Consider the following 15,252-nt stretch of genomic DNA (forward strand, 5'->3'; position numbering starts at 1 on the left):
ACTGTGAGAGTAGGAAAGGTTACCTGATTGATAGTGCACAGTACCCTCACTCCCCTCTACACAGTGGGGCACCTGGAGGAGAAACTGCAGAGACCAAGGGATTTCAGGCTGAAAACAGATCAGGTGATGAGACAGGAAATCTTATCTCCAAACAGAGGGTTCACAGTGGTGAAAGGACATCCTGCTGCTTCTGGCACAGCCTGATGGCTCCAGAGAGGACAAACATGTTCTAGGAAACAACCGTGGCCTCTGTCCTGGACTCCCATCCAAGTCCATGTCCATGATTCTTTCAGACCTATACTTAGGCTTTCCCTGGGTTCCATGTCTTAAGATCCTTTCCTCCAATGACTTCTGCAGAATTCTATGCTCAAACCTCCTCCCTGGCTGCTTCCTGTGGTCCATCTTCTAGTATTACCTCTATCTTTGACATTCCAGGTACATCGTTCCCAAGCATCACTCTGGGTGCAATCTTCTGGAGTCCCACTTTCCTACCTCCCTCTGGCATTCTCTGGTCTATGTTTGAAGAGCCTGCATTCTGAGCTGTCCCAGCTCATGCTCAGGAATTCCTTAACTGCTCATCCATTCTCTCTATCGATTATTTCCAATTTCTCCTAGTTGTAATATTTATGTATATGTATTTATTTATAATTTAGCTTGGTTGGACATAGTGGTTTGCAAGTTGTTTCCCCTATTAGGCGGGGCATTCCTCATGGCAGGGACTCTTGCGCCTTTCTTTGGCTCCCATTCTTGGGGAACTTTGGCTCTTGGCCAACTTCCAACCATGAATTGTTTCCTATGCCTCAATTCTGTAATCCTTCATGTTGTCCTCAAACTCATGATGCCATCTGCTGTTCTTTATTCTGTACTCTCCAAATCTTACAAAAAGGGGAATTGTCCTTTTGCTCAATCTTGGGCATAAATGGAGGCAAGCCATTGACTCATTTATTAACATGCCCCTGATAATAAATATTGTCTTGTGTGAACAACTGCCTCAGTTTACCCTTCTTGCTAATTTCTACTTGTGATAGCTGTGATGCTGATTTCTCCTTTTCTAGCTGTGAAGTATATTTTACACTTCCAGCTCAGAAATGGTTTTCTATATTACGATGTTTCTCCTTGAAGTGCTACCATTTGCAGTCTATGCTCTAAGGTCCTTGTTTCTCCACTAGACTCCCTGTGTTCTACTTACATGCTACCATCTTTCTGTACTCCAAACCCCTCCAACTCAACGATTCCTTTTCCTAGGGTCACGTCTGGCTCTGACCTTCTCATTCCTCAGGCCCTATCAATCTCATTTAGCTTTTTTGTCCTACCAGAGTTCTGTTCTCAAGCCATCAGAGCCTGCTCTGGTACACAGAGACCCAAACCTGGAGGCAGCTGGACCTTACTTTATTTAAGTCCTCTTGCTAACACTTAACTGAATGGCAAATTCCGACCTCTGAGTGATCTAGGCCATTCCTTGTAACTGACGCTCCAAGGTGAGCATGGTACAGATGTGCTAAGGCTTAGTGTTCCTGCTCCTTCCTCGGGTCGAAGAACAGCCCTAGATGCCAGTTAGTGAGAGAAGGGTGAATTACCTGATAGAAGACAGCAACTTCACCAACCTCTACACTGCCAGGCATCTGGAGAGAAGAGTGCCCGAGGAAAGAAACAGAAGGCCTAGGAATGGGAGAAGAGAGGCTATTTCCAGACAGAGAGTGGCCAAGGGTGCAGTGATCCTGTACTGATTCTGCACAGCTAGAGGCTGCCATCCTGCACCTCAATGAGCACCAACTTCCCAAGGAAGGTCCTTGACCTCAACCCAGACACTTACCTCAGATCCAGCTCCAGGGTTCCCTAAGACACGCAGCTGCTAGAATTCCCATATTCTAGCATCCATTCCTCCCTCCAGAAGTTCACATTCTATGTTCTATATTCTCATTTTCCTTCAAAGACAACCCAAGATTAAAGAATCCAATTAGCTGTAGCATTGTGTTCAAAATTCCCTCCTGTCTTAGACATTTTAAGGGCCTAATGTCATGTTCTAATGCTCCTTCCAAGAGACAGTATGCCTAAGTGGATAGGAAAACCTGGCTTGAGTCATGCTTCAGACACACACATAGTTGGCAGCCATGCAACTGACTGCTAGTCATTTCATCTCTTCAGGTCCCAGGACTGAGTAGGAGCAGTATGTGAGGGGGTGGTATGACCAGACAAGGGTCACCACTCCCTCTGGATGCAGAACACAGTAGAAAAGGGCTAGATTCTCTAATAGGAGAGGCAAAGAGATGTGCTGCTGAAAATTCATCTTCCTCATCCCTCTTTATCACTGAGCACCAAGAAACCATAGAACAAGGGGAAAATAAAAGGGGTGACCAGGGGAAAGCCAAAGCCAGTGATGGGATCAGAAATGCTGCTTTCAAATGGACAGTGATCAGTAGTAAGAAGCTTCTAGTGCTGCTGCTGCAGTGCAGGCTGAAGCCATTAACAGATTCCCAAGGAAAGCCCTTGGTCCCTGCCCAAGATTTCCCACCCAGCTCTAACCTAAGGCTGCTTCAAGTATGTGCTTGCTTAAAATCCCAAACTTTGGGTTCTAGGATCCCTCTCCCTACAGACTGCCTGTATTATGTCCTAGAGTTCCTTCTGGCTCTGATATTCTATTATGAGTTCTTAAATGTCCTCAGACTCTCACATTTTCTATTTCAAGGCCCTACCAGCTCTGACAGGAAGTATTTTAAGGTTCTTTCTACCCATGATACTCTATTTTCAGGGCGCTTCCATTTCTGACTTTTTTTGCTATAAATTTCTTTTTCTAAGCTAGCAAACAGCACAACAGTAGAACCTTGGCCTTGGGGTCTCACTGACATGGCTTGAAGTCCTGCCTTTGGTACACATGTGAAACAGTAAGAAGTCACTTACGTTCTCATTGGCCCAGGCAGCTCCCAAAGATCAGAACTTACAGTGATGTAGCAAGGGTTCCAAGCATGCTAAGGCCCAGGCTCCATCCTTCAGGCTGGGTCCAGTAGAAGGGTCCAAAATGCTCCACTGTGAGAGAAGGGAAGGTTACCCAGCATTGCACGGCATCCTCATCCCCCTCTACACAGTGGGGCATCTGGAGGAGGAAATTGTAGGGATGAAGGACCTGAGAATTCAAGGAGAAAATTTCAGAGTCACTGGGTACATTGTCTTCTTGCCACCAAATGGAAGGTTGCCACTGGGGTGGGGTAGTCACCTGGTGCTCCTGCTGCCACACACAGCCTGGGGGCAACAAAAAGGATCCGAGCCTCCCAGGGAAGAGCCTTGCTTGCCCCCTTCACTCAAAGTTTTTTGCAACATTGGCATGTAACAGATCCAACCTTCATTCTCCAGATTTCTGCCCTCTTCGCCTTCAGATTCCATCATTCTATGATAATCTTTTATGTTCTAAAATCCCTCCCACTCTGTGAGAGGAAATGTTGTGCATTCCATGATTCCCAGGTTCTCCACTCTCAGTTACGACACACTCCATTCTCTCTATTCCTTTGAGTTTTTAGTGCTTTCTGCCTCATTCCCCTTCCAGCATGGCTCTTCCATGTTCGATATTCTAAAGCTCCTATCGACTCTGTTTTTACATCCTCTCAGACTCTTGTTTTCTATCTTCCAAGACCTTCCCAGTCCTGACATGAAATGCTCTAAGGTTCCTTCAGCCTTCAGTGAAACTATATTCCAAGGCAAAGGCCTTTCTAATTGTGTCTTGAGCTCCATGTCATACAGTTCCTTGTCCAAGGGAGCACACGACACAGAGGCTAAAGGGTCTCACTGACTGAGATTTTTCCATCCTCCTTTGACCATAGGGTGTCATGACCTCTCAGTGGTCTTGGAGGCTCTCAATGACTATCATGTCCCGAGTATCCAAGTGTGCTCTGGCCTCAGGCTGGCTTCAGCAGAAGATCCCTAGATGTTCCACTATAAAAGAAGGGAAGGTCAGCCAACAAAGTACATTATCTTCACTTCCCTCCACATGGCTGGACATATGAAAGATGAAAGGGATGAGGGAACAGAGTTTGGGATGAAAGCCTGTATCTTATGGCATGATGAGACGGATAATCCTGGCTCAAAAAAGAGGATTTTCAGTGATAGGGTGATCCCATTTTATCATGCCATGGTCTAAAGAGATGAAAGAGGATGAGGGTCCTGCCCCATCCTCTCCCTGTCCTGGACTATCCTGATTCACTCCCTACTCAGATTTAGTTCCTGGAACTTGTGACTTGCCTAGATTCCATGTTCTCCCAACAGAGTCTGATATTAGGTTGTATGTTCAAGCATTGTTCCCTCCTAGCTCCATGTCTCTGGTTCTAAGGGCCCTCACTTCCAGTTCTGATACTCTCAGTTCTACCATTTCTGCTCAATAGCATAAGGCACTTCCCCATCTCCCTCCCTCCCAGCACTGACCTGCTCTTCATGCACCAAGTCTCTAGTCTGTCTTCTCACATGCCCTCAGAGTCTCCCTTCTTTACTCCAAGGCCTTACCGGATGTGACATTCAATGTGCTAGGCTCCTTCTGCCCAGGGTGCTCAGGATTCCAAGGCCCTTCCACCTCAGACATTCTACATTTCAGAGGCCCTTGTTTAAGGCACCACACAGCACAGCAGAGGGACACTTGGCCTTGAGCTCCCACTAGCTGGGGTCACTTGACACATACTGTGTGAACCACAGGAAGTCACTCAGCCTCTTCAGTGGCCCCAGGTAACTCTCAAAGATGGTAACTTACAACAATGTGGCCTGGGGGTGCTGGCTACAGTGTCCAAGGGAGCTCGAGCTCAGAGTCCTTCCTCAGGCTGGATCCAGGAGAGGAGTCCAAGATGCTCCACTGTGAGAGTAGGAAAGGTTACCCGATAGTGCGTGGTACCCTCACTCTCCTCTACACAGTGGGGCACCTGGAGGAGACCAAGGGATTTCAGGCTGAAAACAAATCAAGTGGTGAGACAGGAAATCTTCTCTCCAAACAGTGTTCTCAGTGGTGAGAACTGCTGCTGCTGCTTCTTCACAGCCTGATGGCTCCAGAGAGGACAAGCATGTCCCAGGGAAGAGCTTTGACCTCTGTCCTGGGCTCCCCACAAAATCTGTCCATGATTCTTTCAGACCTGTGCTTGGGCCTTCCCTGTGTTCCATGGTCTAGGATTCTTCTTTGCAATGACTTCTGCAGAATTCCATGCTCAGACCTCCTTCCTGGCTGCTTCCTATCTTCTAACATCTTCTAATGTTCCTTCTGGCTCTGACATTTCAGGTACGTTGTTCCCAGGCCCCCCCTTGGCAGATCAGACACTCCTTGTGCTATCTTCTAGGGTCCTACTTTTCCACCTACTCCTAGCACTTGCTCTAAGTTTGAAGGGCCAGCATTCTGAGCCGTAACATTTGTTTCCACTCTGCTAACTCTGACTATCTGTGCTGCATGATATAAGTTCTTATGCCCCCTAGGTCAGATTCTGTATTCTTCTAGGCTTCTCCTTTAGGCTCTGACATAATGCGTTCTATGATCTGAGCTCCCTCTGGATTCTAATTACTCTGGGTTCCTTGTTCTAAAGTCCCTTCCAGGTTGCTTCTTTTTTTTTAACCCTCACCTTCCACCTTAGAATCACTACTGTGTATTGGTTCCAGGGCAGAAGAGCAGTAAGGGCTGGGCAATGTGGGAGAAATGACTTGCTCAGGGTCACATAGTCAGGAAGTGTCTGAGGCTAGATTTGAATGCAGGACCTCTCATCTCTAGGCCTGGCTCTTTATCCACTGAGCCACCTGGTCCGCACTTTGCTATGACACTCTGGGTGGCACACTCCAAGTTTCTTTGGTACTCTGGTTTCCGTGTTCTTTGGGCTAATATCTATCCTGAGTAATTTTGACTATTTTTTATGTTCTAAGTTTGCTACATCCCATCTCTTCCACTCTTTGTTCTAAATCTTTCCTCTCAGCCCCTGTCCCTTTTCTATGCTCTAAGATCCTTTCTTTTCAGTTGAGAACCTGTCTTCTACCATTTTTAAGCCCCATCACTGAAACTTGGTAATTGTATGAATGGGAAAGCCACTTTTCATCTCCAAGTCACCTGGGGAACTCTCTGCAAATATTGCTTATAGCCAGGGGAGAAGGGAAGTATACAGGATCCAGGTGTGCTAAGGCCTAGGGATTTTGTCCTCTCCTCAGGCTGGGGTCAAAGAAGAGCCCTAGATGCAGACAGCCAGAGAGGGTGAGATACTTGAGAGGGCACAGCATCCTCACCACCCTCTACACTGCCAGGCACCTAGGGAGGAAATCAGAGAGCTTGAGAAACCTATATCTCTAGACAGAAGGTAACCAGTTGTATAGTGACCGTGGTGCTTCTTCTACACAGCTGGGCGTCCCACCACAAGCATCAATGGCTTCCCAAAGAAGATTCCCGACTCTGACTCAGATAACTCCCCCCCTCACATGTAGCTCCAGGATTCCTTTGGACATGCATTTGCCACAAGCCCAAGTTCCATATTCTAGCATTTCTTTCTCTCTTATGTTCGTATATCTTTTTGGCAACTATGAGTGTACCAGTAATGGACCCCCTTCCATGCTATCATTCTGTGTTCAAAGTTCATTCCTCCTATCTTGGAGACAATATGCTTTAGTGGAAATGGTCAAATGAGATAACCTTTGCAAAGTGATTAAAATGGTACCTGACACACTTTGTTGTGGTTCAGACACGTCTCACTCTTCGTGACCCCCTTCTGTCCTCCACTGTCTCCTGATGTCTGTCCAAATCTCATTTGTTGTTTTCACCACACTATCCAGTCGTCCTTCTCATCCTCTTCTGTCCCCTTCTGCTTCTTCAGACTTTTGATCTTTCCCAGCATCAGTCTTTTCCAATGGGTCTTGTCTTCTCATTCGCATGTGGCCAGAGTATTGAAGCTGCAGCTTCAGCATTTGTCCTACCAATGAACAGGCAGAGTTAATTTCTTTATGTATTGACGGATCTGATCTCCCCGCGATCCAAGGAACTCTCCAAAATCATCACCAGCGCCAGAATCTGAAAGAATTGGTTCTGTGGTGCTCAGTGTTCCCTGTAGTCTGACTTTCACAGCCATACATTGCTACTGGGAAAACCATAGCTTTATTGGCAGGGTGATGTCTCTGTCCAGATTTGCCATGACTTTCCTTTGAAGGAGCAAGCATCTTTTATTTAATTTTATTTAAAGTGATCTTTGAGCTTCTTGTCATATAGTTGGTACTTTATTAATGATTCTTCCTCCCCCCTTTGGCACTGACTTCAGGCTCCACCTCAGACAGCCATCTGTTGACCAGGCTAACATCTTGATGGGCCAGTTAACTTTTGAACCTTCTATCAGCCAAATCTAGGGAGTGAGTAGAAGGTATGCTGCCGCCATTAGGACAGTGGTGCTCAGCATCTCCTCTGTGGGGAGTCCTAGATACTCAATTGTGAGAGGTGGATAAATTACCTGAGACAGATCACAGCATCTTAGCCACCTCTACACTATTGTGCACCTGGAGGTCAAAGCTAGGAGCCAACAAAAGAGAGAATAGCCTTTTTCTAGACATTGATACTTTGACCCATCAGAAAATGGAAAGGCATTCCAAGACTGACTCCCGTATCTTTGGAGAGACACTATACCCAGGAGGATAGAAAAATTGCATGTAGGTCATGCTTCAGAGAAACACAGTCAATTGGGTGTGATCAAGGGTTCATCGGCTGTCCTCTCTGCTCTTGAACCCTGTCGTTTCCAGGGAGTCCAGTTGGTGTTCAGTTAAGGCAGGGTTCCTTGGTTGTTGCTCCCTTGTGAGGCGATATTCAGTAGCAGCATCTTAGGTGCCCAACTATGAGAAGCTGAGAATTTATCTGAGAGACTGTATGGCCTGTTCCCAACTTGTACACTGAAGGAAAAGTGCTGTCTCTGCTGCATGGCCTGAGATAACTTCTGAGGCTCAGCCCTGCCTTCAAAAAACCCTTGCCACCCACGTGGACTCATTTCCCCTTCTCTCCCCACCAATCTAGACCCACTTCGGTCAGTCATACATGTCATTCCAATCACCCCAAGCTTCTATAACCCTAATCTCTCCTCTCTCTGGCCCTGAAATTCTGAGTTTTATGGCCTAAGGTTCTTCTGGCTGTGAGTTTTATATTTTCCAAGGCCTCTTACTCACGCCTCAAGTATTCCCTGGTAGATGTTCTAAAATCCTTCTTGCCTCCAACACTCAGTGTTCTTAAGAGGTCCCTTACTTACAGCAGCGACACTCTGTCTACCTTCTATCACTCCTTTGGGCTTTATACTTGGCTTTACCATCTAAGGCTGTGATGTCAAACCCAAATGAAGAAGGCACTGCTCTCCATGAGTAAAGCAGAACTGCAGTAGCTCCAAAGACATCTCCATCCTAAACGTTCATATGGGCTATTTTGTGCCTGACCTGGCATAGAGCCTTCTGAGCTCGTATTGCTCTGGTCTTACACCGTACACGGATACTGACATCAAAATGTCATTCTGGTCCTCTTTAAGTATGAAGGACAATGACCAACTAAAATCAAATAGAAACCAGGACCACAAAACAATACCTGGGGATCTCTGTGAGCTCATACTGACTTAGAAAACCACATATTACCATTATCTATGTCCTATTGTTTTGTATTTAGTTAAGTATTTCCCAATTACATGTTAATCTGGCTTGGGCTGTATATAGGAGCATGTTTGACACCTCCCTCTTGTCAAGGACCTTCCTTGTCCTAAGTTCAATGGTCCATTCTAAGACTGACACTCTCTATTCTGTGTTCCCACATCTTCTAAGACTCTCATTTTTTTCTTCCAAGGCTCTTGCCAGTTCTGACATTCCGTATTGTGTTGCTCCTTGAATGCGGTCCTGTGGACACAGTTATACTACCTGCCTTTGATACTGGACAGTCACTTAAGCTGTCGGTGGTCTAAGCAACTCTCACAAATTATAAATATCAGTAGGGCTGCAATGTAACAATATCCTGGTGATTGTGCTCAGACCCAGGACCCTTCCTCAGGTGAGATCCAGTACAAGAGTTCCAAATGAACTCTTTCATGTGAGAGGAGAGAGAGTTAAATGGCAGCTCAGGGTATTCTCATCCCCTTCTCCAATAGAAAAAGTCTAGAGCAGAAAGTCCAGGCTGGTGGCAAGGCAGGAAATCTTGCCTCCACAGTTGCCAACAAGTAGTGAGGTGGTCTAGCGCTGCTACTACATAACCCAGGGTCACCAAAAGAAGAAACTCCTTGGCCCCTAACGCAGACTTCCTGTTCACATCTAGCTCCCAGGTGCCTTCAGATATGTTCTTTTCACAGACCCATTTTCTGTGGTCTAGGGTTCCTCCTCAGTTGGTCATTGTCTTTCGTACTTGAAGAGGACCAGAAAGACTTCTTGATGTCAGGGTCTGTGTACGGTGTGTCTGATTATGGCTGATCAGAGAAATACAACCTGAGAAAGCTTTACCCCAGAATGTCATCCTCTGACATTCTGAGTTTTATGCCATCCGGTCTTTCTGGCTCTGATCTTTTATGCTGTGTCTCCCATGGCCTCTTGCTTTTGGCTCAGATACTCTCATGTCTTGTGTTCTAAAGTCTCTCCCACCTCTAGCACCGTGTCCTATGATTCTCAGATCCCTCGTTCCCTAAAGGGACATCCAACGGCCTATCATCCCTTTTGGGGTCTAACACTCTGTTTTCGAGTCTAAGGGCACCTCAGCTGTGACAATGTCTTCTCAGCTAGGGCAGCCAGTCTGTATTCTTCCATCCCATGAACCTCTCATCTTCTCTACTCAAAGGCCCTCCTACCTCAGACATTAAGGATTCTACCTGGTTTTGACACTACATCCTGTGACATTGAAGGCGGTAGCATACAACACAGTGGATAGTAATGTTGCCTTTGACACATACTGTGTGACGATCTAAAGTCACTTAGCCTTAATGACCACAACTTACAGCTACGTGGCGGGGGCATTGCAGGGTCCAGGTGTACTCAGGTCAGGGTCCCTCCTCAGGCTGGGTCCAGGAGAAGAGTCCTAGGTGCTCCACTGTGAAAGAAGGGAGGGTTACCCAATAGTGCACAGTACCCTCACCCCTTTTCACACAGTGGGTCATCTGGAGGATGGAGGAAATGTGAAGTTCAAGTGGAAAACCTAAGTCTGTTGATGAGACATGTAACCATCCCTCCAAACAGACTTGTTAGTGATAGGGTGGCCTGCTGCTGCTGCTATACCGCTTCTGGTCCCCAGGGAGCACCAGGGCCTCCCACAGAAGACACTTGTCTCTCTTCCATACTATTGACTTGGCTCTAGTTTTTGAATGGCTTCTGACATGCATGTTCTATTTCCCTAAATTTGCATGTTTGAAGATGGTTGCTCACTCTGGAGTTTGATACTGGGTTTGCCATTCCAACACTGTCCATCCTAAGGTTCTCAAAACATGCTCTCTCAGCTCTAGCACTCATTTCTACAGTTCTCGCTATGACGATCCAGGGTCCATGCTCGAGGTTTCCCACCTTCCAGCTCAGACATTGTAGTCTGCACTCCAAGCTTATTATTTTAGGGTGGGATGCTGTGTGTGCTGTGCTGTGCTTTTTCTCACCGGGATGGTCTGAGTTTCTACTTCTTAGGTCCCTACCAGCTTTTTGGTTGCACATTCTCCTCTCTCTCTGCTTTTTGTGTTCTAAGTTCTCTACCACTCCCCTCTGGCCCTTCCCACTTTCTTTGAAACCCCTTTTGCCCATCTCTGCCACTTGTCTTCTATGTTCCAAGCCCTTTTGACTGAATGACTACTCATTTTAGGGTCCTCTCTGGTTCTAGCCTTCTCTTTTCTAAGTTCCTGTCTCACTCTCACACTTTTTGTACCACCAAAATCATGTTCTCGAGCCAGCACAGCCTAGTACATAGATTCAAACTCTGAGTCGGTCCCTTTTGGTCTAGCTCTGACAGCCACTAGAAGCCTCAAAGTGACCAAGTCCTTCTTTATAATTATCACTTCTAGCCAAAGGGCAAGAGAAGTGTGCAGGTTACAGGTGTGCTAAGGCCTAGGGTTCCTGCTCCTCCTCAGGCTGGGATCAAAGAGAAGCCTAGATGCCGACAGCCAGAGCAGGGTGATATACTTGAAGGGGGTACCACCTCTACACTGCCAGGCACCTGGAGAACAAAGTGCCTGAGTGAGAAAATGGAAGAGCAGACCAGAATGGGACAAAAGAGGCCAGCTCCAGAGGGTGGCCAGGGTGTACAGCCCTAGTTCTGATTCTGCACAACTAGAGCCATGCCCACCTCCCCCACCTTCCACAGTGAATCTCAAAGGCCTATCACAGATGACCATACACTCTGCTCCAATCTAGTTCCAGAGCTCCTTAAGATCTGTTCTTGCTACAAAACCCAAGTTCATGTTCTGGAATCTGTCCCCCTCTAGCTGCTGCTATACTTGTTTTCTGCTGTTATATATTTTGAGAAGCTGACATTCCATGAATAAAGGGCACTTTCAGCTCTAAAACTGTATGTAGTAAGTCCATTCCTGTCTCAGACAGTGTATTCTAAAAGCCTGCAGTTTTATTTGCAAATGTTTCTTCAGGTAAACCTGTCTTCAAGAGCTTCTCAGAAAGACTACATAGGAAGTCACAGTGCGACCTTGGGCTAATCACTTAATCTCTCAGTTGTCCAGTAAGTTCTCAAAGTTCCTAAGAGCCAAAGGTCAGGTAGGCCACATTCTGAGATCCCTGATCCATCCCAAGGCAAGTTCAGGTGGGTTGAGTTCTGAGGTCCACATTCGATTCTGGGGCCAGCACTCCATACTAAAGCATGGAGCAGTAGCACAATCCTAGAAGTCAGATTGGGAGAGATGATCCATTTAACATCTTCTTGGCCTTTACACTGCTGGGTATCTGGACGTGAGAGAATAAGAAGAATGTCAAAGGCTCACAGGGAAAATCATAGAGAAGCCATGGGAGAGGGACAACCTAATTAGCTAAGGAACTAGAAAATGAGGCTCAAGACTCAGACAGAGTATTAGAGGAAAGATATAGATCCTGTCTTGTGACCCCCAGTAGGCCTTGTCTAAGAACCCCTTTAAACAGTCTGCTCTAAAAGCCAAAGCTCCATGTTCTAGATCTCCTTCTTCTAGACTCTGAGTTTGATGCCTAACGGTCCTCTGGGCTGGGTTCTCTGAGGTCCCTCACTCCTAGCTCAGGCACTGGGTCATTGTGTTCTATGTTCTAAAGTCCCTCCCACCTCCAGCCCTCTGTTCTTTGGTTCTAAGGGCCCTTACTCCTGACTATGATATTCTTTCAGCTCTAAGATTCTCTGCTCCATAGCATAAAGCACCTCCCTTGCAGCAATGACTTGCCTTATTTTAGGACTTTCTGGCTCTTCATCTCTCTTCTGTACTCATATCCACTCAAGACTCCCACTTTCCCTATTCCAAGGCCCTCTCAGATTTAACATTAAGCAATCTTGGGCTCCTTGCTTACTAGCTGTATTTCAAGGGAATTTCCTATTCCAATGTTCTATGTTTGAACCTTTCCAGAATGAGGTACCAATTAATTGGGATGTATGAGGTATTCAGGGAAAACTAGAACCTCTGTTGTGAGGTTTTGCCCATCTTTTTCAGGGATGCTCATTTACCTCTGGCGACCACCTCTTGCCTAACTCTGACCTATGGAGCCAAGAAGCTCTAGCATGCATAGCAGCCACAACTCAGTAAGACCATCTCAACTGATCAACTAATCCAGATGAGGGTAATTGGCAGGCTAAGTTAAGGGGATCTCTACCCCAAACATGTGAAGATGTCCCCTCCCAATGGAATGAGAACAATTTTTTCCAATGGCCATGATGGTGACTGAAGTAGCCACTTAGACCTTGGTCAGACATCGATGTCCTGCCACTGGACTTTGATTACTCTGGAAGAATGAGGCTGATGACTCTGTGCTACTGTGCCTCACTTAAATCCAATTCATGTACAAGTCAAGACATCACCCTGTGATGCCATTGGTCCTCTTTGAAAACAGAGGACAAACAACCACATACAGCCCAGTAGGAAAGAGACTTGGCCCTGGGGTCCCACTGGCATAGCTTAATATCCTGCCTTTGACATATACTGTGTGACCGTAAGACAGTAACTCTCAAAGATGGTAACTTACGGCCATGTGGCAGGGGTGCAGGCTGAAGTGTCTGGGTGTCCGGAGTCCAGTGTCCAGGCCCAGGATCCCTCCTCAGGTTGGGTCCAGGAGAGGAGTCCAAGATGCTCCAATGTGAGAGTATGGAAGGGTTACCAGATAGTGTACAGTACCCTCACTCTCCTCCACACACGGGGGCACCTGGAGGAGAAACTGCAGAGATGAAGAGAGTTCAGGTGGAAAAATGAAGTCTGTTGATAGGCTGGGAAATTCTTCCTTAAAACATAGCGTTGTGAGTGGCAGGGTAACCTACTACTGCTGCATAGCCCCAGGGAACCCAAGAAGAGGAGGGCATCCTAGGGAAAATCCTTGCTCATTGCCTAAAGCAGTCTACTGAGGTGTAGTGCCCAGGGTCCTTCAGGGCTACAGGTCTCATAACTGAAGATCTCCACAATGAGTTCTATAGTAAACCATCATTCCCTCTGCATCTAACACAGTGCTTTATTCTATAGGCCTGCATTCTCAGCTGTGATATTTTATTTCTGCCATTCAGTAGAAATTATTCAAAACTGCAATCAGTTTTACATGCTCTACCTTTTTATTCTCCCGGCACAGAAACTGAATTCTACGTTGCAATGACTCTCCTTCAGGCTTGATCACTCATCTTCTATGTTCCGGGATCATTTCTTCCCAGCTGGGACTCTGCATTCTACTGTTCAATGTCCCAAAGCCTTCCCGGTCACCAATGATTTCTTTTATGAGAACTCCCCCAGTTGACTGCTGTTTTCAAGGCCTCTTCTCACTCCAAAATCTTCTGTTCCAAAGTTCTAGGGGGCAAGATTACAAGGTGTGCAGGTTACGGGTGTGCCAATGGATTTGGATCTCTGCTCCCTCCTCAGGCTCGGGTCGAAGAAGAGCCCTAGATGCAGACAGGCAGAGAAGGGTGAGATACTTGAGGGGGTACAGCATCTTCACCACCCTCTACACTGCCAAGCACCTGGAGAGCAAAGTGCCTGAGGAGGGAAACAGAAGGGCAAAAGAAACCTAAAACCAGGCATGGGAAAAGAGAGGCTATCTACAGACAAAGGGTAGCCAGGGATTTGATGTCCAGTGCCTCTTGTCTTTGGACGTGCCACTCCAATTTAACACCAGGGTTCCTCCAGACATAAACTTGTGACTTACCCAAGTTCCATGTTCTAAGATCATTCCCACTAGCCTTTGACACACTGTGTTCAGTGTCATGTCCCTTTAGACATTGACATCCCCAACGTTAAGGGCCCCTTCTAGCTCTAACATTCTATATCCTACATTCCCTCCTATCTTGGATGCTCTATATTCTAGGGGTCCTTCAAAGTCAGATGTTATTGGGCAGGATAATCTGGCTTCACTCACTGCCTCAACATAACCATGGCCCAGTTGACTCTCAAAGCTTGTAACAGCCACGGAGGGGGGGAGCGGGAGAGAGGGAGAAGGAGAGGGAGAGGGAGAGGGAGAGGGAGAGGGAGAGGAAGAGGGAGAGGGAGAGGGAGAGGGGGAGAGAGAGTGAGAGAGAGAGAGAGAGAGAGAGAGAGAGAGAGAGAGAGAGAGAGAGAGAGAGAGAGAGAGAGAGAGAGAGAGAGTATGACCCTATTCCCTCCTGAGGTGAGGAAGTAGTAGGTCTCATATGCTCATCTGTAAGAGGTGGATAAATTACCTGACACGGTTTTTGAGTCTCAAGACTCCTGGGTGTCTGAAGGCCAAAGACCAAAAAGAAAACAAATGGCCAGTGCAGGAATGTAGGAGTGTAAGAACCCTAGGGATGTGGCTGCTGTCACACAGTTTGAGATTACCATAGCCAGTAAGGGACTCTTCCAAGAGATCAGAAGCTCCTCTGCCCTCAACCCACACCGTCCATTTCCCAGCACTCTTTTCTTTAGACATGCACTTGCTTACAAGTCAAAGCCCTGTATTCTGGAATCTCTCCCAGTCTAGAATTCCATTCTGGGCTTGAAGTCCTAATGTCCTCTGGGCTGTGTTTTTGAAGGTCCATCACTCCCATCTCAGTTGTTCTAAGTCCCTGTGTTCTATGTTTTAAAGTTTCTCCCACCTCCAGCACTCTCTCTGGTTGTAAGGACCCTCACTCCCAGCCTTGATATTCTAGGTTTTATTCCATCAGCCCTACCA

The 15,252-nt window shown here is 46.7% G+C and overlaps 6 non-coding genes across 6 annotated transcripts; all 6 read right to left on the minus strand.

Moving 5' to 3' along the window:
• On the minus strand, window positions 1-63 carry MIR7398I (microRNA mir-7398i). Its single transcript, NR_127725.1, has one exon. It is a non-coding gene; the product is annotated as a microRNA mir-7398i (primary transcript).
• A 2,960-nt stretch (window positions 64-3,023) lies between these two features.
• On the minus strand, window positions 3,024-3,082 carry MIR7398Y (microRNA mir-7398y). Its single transcript, NR_163023.1, has one exon. It is a non-coding gene; the product is annotated as a microRNA mir-7398y (primary transcript).
• A 3,100-nt stretch (window positions 3,083-6,182) lies between these two features.
• On the minus strand, window positions 6,183-6,242 carry MIR7398X (microRNA mir-7398x). Its single transcript, NR_163022.1, has one exon. It is a non-coding gene; the product is annotated as a microRNA mir-7398x (primary transcript).
• A 1,168-nt stretch (window positions 6,243-7,410) lies between these two features.
• On the minus strand, window positions 7,411-7,470 carry MIR7398T (microRNA mir-7398t). The gene has a single exon (NR_127724.1). It is a non-coding gene; the product is annotated as a microRNA mir-7398t (primary transcript).
• Window positions 7,471-10,017: 2,547 nt separating this feature from the next.
• On the minus strand, window positions 10,018-10,076 carry MIR7398H (microRNA mir-7398h). Its single transcript, NR_127723.1, has one exon. It is a non-coding gene; the product is annotated as a microRNA mir-7398h (primary transcript).
• A 3,942-nt stretch (window positions 10,077-14,018) lies between these two features.
• MIR7398G (microRNA mir-7398g) lies at window positions 14,019-14,077 on the minus strand. The gene has a single exon (NR_127722.1). It is a non-coding gene; the product is annotated as a microRNA mir-7398g (primary transcript).
• Between the last annotated feature and the right edge of the window lie 1,175 nt (window positions 14,078-15,252).

This window comes from Monodelphis domestica, chromosome X, assembly GCF_027887165.1.
Source record: "Monodelphis domestica isolate mMonDom1 chromosome X, mMonDom1.pri, whole genome shotgun sequence".
Taxonomy (NCBI): Eukaryota; Metazoa; Chordata; class Mammalia; order Didelphimorphia; family Didelphidae; genus Monodelphis; species Monodelphis domestica.